Source organism: Pteropus alecto, unplaced genomic scaffold (genome assembly GCF_000325575.1).
Source record: "Pteropus alecto unplaced genomic scaffold, ASM32557v1 scaffold96, whole genome shotgun sequence".
In the NCBI taxonomy this organism is placed as follows: domain Eukaryota; kingdom Metazoa; phylum Chordata; class Mammalia; order Chiroptera; family Pteropodidae; genus Pteropus; species Pteropus alecto.
Window position 1 is genome coordinate 593,706 of NW_006438979.1, and position 4,901 is coordinate 598,606.

General features: G+C 52.2%; 1 pseudogene; it reads right to left on the bottom strand.

Moving 5' to 3' along the window:
* Window positions 1–543: 543 nt before the first annotated feature.
* LOC112483194 lies at window positions 544–659 on the bottom strand (annotated as a pseudogene).
* Between the last annotated feature and the right edge of the window lie 4,242 nt (window positions 660–4,901).

A 4,901-nucleotide genomic window follows, 5' to 3' on the forward strand; every position in this document is an offset into this window, starting at 1 on the left:
ATGGAATTATCGAAACAACGATTTCAACGTATTATGATTACAAATAATAGTTGACAATTTATTTAAGTCATTGGCTTGAAAGCTCGGATTGAACGAGGGTGGCGCCATCGCTGGCAAGGCAAGAATCTCAGGAAGAAACCGTGACACTTCGGAGGGGCTGGGATGATCAGACAGGAAAAAGGAATCACGTGCTCACCTGGGCAGGTGAGTGGCCCATCGCTAACACCTTCCTGTGTTCCCTGCACTGCACCGCGTAAGTTAAGGCAGGTGCTCGCTGAGGCAGGAAGGTTGGTGAGCAGCTTCCAAGGACACTTTGCCTCCCTGACTTCTTCACACGCAGCCCAGCGCGCGGCCTCTGCCCACTCAGTCAGGGGTAGACGCTGGTCCTTCCCTGAACAGCATCTCCCCATCGCAGTCCGCCGGCCCAGAGCGAGAAGCCACGCGCCACACAACCCTTCACGGCCGTTCACCCGGGTGACATCGTGACACAACAGAGCAGAAACACGGTGTTGTTTTTTTTATTATTATTATTATTTTTTTTCACGCCTACGGCACCTGCTCTTCCTAGGTGGTCTCCCATCCAAGTACTAACCAGGCCCGACCCTGCTTAGCTTCCGAGATCAGACACGCGGCTGGTTCAGGGTGGCGTGGCCGTAGACCGAGGACCGTGGCTTCGCTGGGGCACAAACTCAGGACCTTTTGCGTGTAAAGCAGACGTGCTCACCGCTCCGCTGTGCAGCCACGTCCACAATGTTTTAAAAGAAATGCCCACCACAGCTCAGATTTAGGCAGAAAGCTGTCATGAATGCGCTGTGTGTTTTTCTGGCATGGCTTCGTGTATTCTTTGAAAATTCATCTCAAATCGCAAATGCAGGAGCTCATGCCCGCTCTCCCTCATGGTCTTGACCTCGCAGGTCTTTGTATTTGTAGGGGAAGGAGAATGCAAAGGAAAAGCATTTTGCAACATGTGCGAAATGACCAGAAACGCACAGGGCCGGTGTCCATAAAGTTTTAGGGGAGCATGATCATTCCCTCGTGCAGTGTCCGTGTTCAGGTGAGGGACCCCCCACCACCGTAAAGCGGACAGTGTCCAAAGGCACAGAGGAACCGAGGGTCTGCGTTCAGCCGCCCGCCGGAGCGTCCTCTGCGGGGCGGGCCGGCGGTTTGCTCTGCAGCACGCTCAGCTCAAACAGCGTCAGAAAAGAATACAGGATTTTCCCTCTGCCTTACGCATTCGCTATGGCCCAGCAATATCAAACGCACACCGTAGAAGTGACCTCGTTTATATAAAGTGCGGTGAGCGGCCGAGCTCTCTATGGCATCAGTGTTTATGGAGACAGTTTCCTTGGTAACGGCCTCCGGCTTCTTGGTCCAGATGTGGCCTCCTTCTCTCCGTGATGGGGAGTCTTACGTTTCTTGCTGTCGAGGGAGAAAAGACGTGGCCGCTGCCCTCTGCCCCCTGCCCTCTGCCCTGTGCCCTCTGCCCCTCCCGGGTCCCACAGCGGGACTGTGAAATTCCCTGACCTGGATGGCTGGTTAGCGGGAGGAAAGTGTGCACATTTATCAGTGCTCAGCATGGTGCACGCAAGGGCATTATGGGAAAAAGAGAGAGAATTCAAAAAACACACTGGGATCTTGTTTCCTGAATCTCAGAGGCCGTCTGCCCTCCGTCTGCCAGCTTGCCCGCCCCGAGGCAAAGAAAGGCGGGAGCAGGAGTTTGCAGTGTAGACCAAAAAAAAAAAAAAAAAGGTTTAATATCGAATCGGCCAATTCGGAGACGGTACCTAAAAACGTGACTCCTGATGGCGTGTGGGTTACGGGTGTGGTCACGCTGGGAGCTGAGGGGTCGGAATGACACGTGTCGGGTCTGGAGGACAGCTCTGACCTCTGCTCCCCGCTGTCCCACTGTCCCGCCTCACAGAAGGTAGGCGGGGTTGTCCCACCTTCATGATCGGGAGCCGAAGCATCACTCAGCTCGACACGTTACCAGCAGCCTCCGGGACGTCTACACCTGCGACGGCTGGGCAGGGCTGGGCCGCTGTCCTCTGCTGCCTCGGGGCTGCTGATTATCTGGGTGGGGGGGTGAGGCTGACTCTCTGAGGGGTGTGGACAGAGAAAAATAGGATTTCTAGAGCTAGGATTTAAACGTAAATATAATCAAACCCGGAAGGACCCTCGGCTTCCAGCCGAGAGCTTGTGTGTGCTGTTCATTGGCGGAGGAGACGGTGAATGATTTTAAGAACGGTGACCGGAGCAGGTTGGGGGGCTGGGAGAATGGGGTGATGGGTTAAAGAAGTAGAAATCAGTAGCTGATGGATGGTCACGGGGGTGGGGAGCACGGCAGAGGGAATGCGGTGAGCGTTAATATGATGGAGGGCCAGGGGATGGAGGGAGCAATTGGAGGGATCGTTTTATGAACTATAGAGATGTCTCACCCACGTCCTGTATACTCGAAACTAATGCAAATAAATAATTTTAAAAAAAAAGAAAGAAAAAAAGAAAGAAAAGAAAGAAAGAGCAATTGGGGGGATCGTTTTATGAACTATAGAGATGTCTCACGCATGTCCTGTATACTCGAAACTAATGTAAATAAATAATTTTTTTAAAAAAGGAAGAAAGAAAGATGGCCGGCCCTTAGAAGAACAGATGGCAGGTGTGACCGTTTGGAACCTGGTCTGCCTGGGGGAGGGGCCCACGTCCAGGCTCCTGGGACACGTGTCAATCTTCCTGGTTGCTGACACACCTGGGAGAGGACGATGACAAGCAGCTTCTTTTACACACATGTCACACAGGTGACTAGTTCACAGAAAGCCCCCCCCAACCCCCGCCCAGCATGCGCTGGTTTCTAAGGCTTTGCGTCCTCCACAGGCCTAGGCCCGTCCCTGGTTCTGACCCAAACAAGAAAACCTACTCTCTGTCCTTTTTAGCAGATAGGTCATTTTTTTCTACCGATGCCTGGAAACGGAGGTGATGATTTTAATCCTCGCCTGGGATCCCACAGGGAGGAATTGTCAATCGTGGCCGTGAACCGTACTCTGTACCGCGTGGGACCCGCCATCCCGTTTCCTGCCAGGGAGCAGAAATGACACCCAGAACGGTAGGCACATGTCACCGTCCATTTCTCCAAAGCCACAGAGTGGGCAACAGCAAGAGGGGACCCCAACGTCAGCTGCCGGCGCCCCGGAACCGTCAGGCAGCATCGACGCCTCCCATTAACTCAACACGTTAAGAGCAGCGGTCACCAGAAACTAATAAAATACTGCATGTCGCCCGTAATTGAAAAGGAAAAACTTATTTTAAAAGCGTAGTGGAGACTGGACGGGGGTGCGGGTGAGTGGGGACTTGGGACCTCACTGCATTTCCTGGCTAATTTTCTGTCAACCTAAATCCGCCCTAACAAAGCAAGGCCCGCTTCCCTGCAGGCTTGTGTTTCTACTAGAACTTTTAGCTGAGCTGGCAGACGAAGACGCCGAGATTTTTTTCATTCCCCGACTCAAGTAAACACATATTCTTTGCCCAGAAACGGTTTTCGCCTTCCCTGGTTCCTCTGCCGCCAACAGCAGCTCCCCTCCCCCCCCCGCCCCGGGGGCTGTAAGATTTCTCAGGAGGTTAAGCCCAGTGTTTTCTTTCCTGGTCGCCACGGCAACGGCCTCCGGAGTCCCGCAGAGGTCCGCAGGCAGAAGGAAGGGCAGCTCGGTGCGGGGGTCCAGCCCAGGACCGAATGCTTTTACTACGCTGGGTCTGAACCCCAAGCTGCGGATCTTCAGGAATTAGGAAAAGTGCTTTGGGGTGGGCCGAAGGAAGTTTGTTTACCAAGAGAAATCCCTCAACACGAGCTGTTCCCCGGGCGAAGCCATGATGGGCCCCTCCGTTCCTGTGTCATCTTCCCCTCCTAAAAGCAACGCGGCTGCGAGTTTTGTTTTGTTTTGTTTTTTTGGCAGATCAGGGCACCTTTCTCGCTTCGTTTGCATTGCAGAAGGGGGCCTGGCTCTTCAAACCGAGAAGTTCAAGGGTTCAAAGCGTAAACAGAGACTGAGCATCAAAGAGCCGCAGCCCAGGGCCTGGCTGATTTCCGGCAGGGGGCAAACCGCTGCTGCCGGCTCCAGCCTCCCACCCCGGGCTAAGCCTCAGCCCTTCCACCGATAATAAGGAAACGTGTAAGAGGTTTCAGCAGACTCTCCAGCAGGCCTGGATAAGAAGTCGACCCCTGCCGCCTGTATTCCCCCAAAGAGTCTTCCTTAAGGGGTCAGCACGATGACTATCACTCCTAATTCATCGTTCCGTCAAAAGACGCACAGCCTGCAGCCGAATTCCAAGCCACTCGCGGGGTACACTGCGCCCACGCACACCTCCACCCGTGCACCTCTCCCCGGGGACCAGGGAGGCGAATCCGTCCTCTGCACAGCCACTCCTTCCTGACGTTAGGGTGCCATCCACGCAGACAGGCTCAGGGGCCAGGCCAGAGATCTCCGGGGAAACCGATCCATTAAGAGGTGGACGGATGCACAGATAGCTTGATAGATAAATACATGATAAATATCTGTCTATGACTGACAGATAGGTGATAGATGACAAACAGATGCGTACCTACATATCTACATGTATAGGTCGATGATAGCACACAGATATAGACGATACATGATAGATAGATAAATAGATGATGATAGGTAGATAGGTAGACAGGATAGAAGGATACCTATAGATCGGTACATAGATGATAGATACATAATAGATAGATAGATAGATAGATAGATAGATAAATAGATAGATACATAGATAGATACATAGATAGATACATAGATACATAGATACATAGAAACATAGATATATAGATAGATACATAGATATATAGATAAGTGGATAATAGAGATGATAGATAGATAGATAGATAGATAGATAGA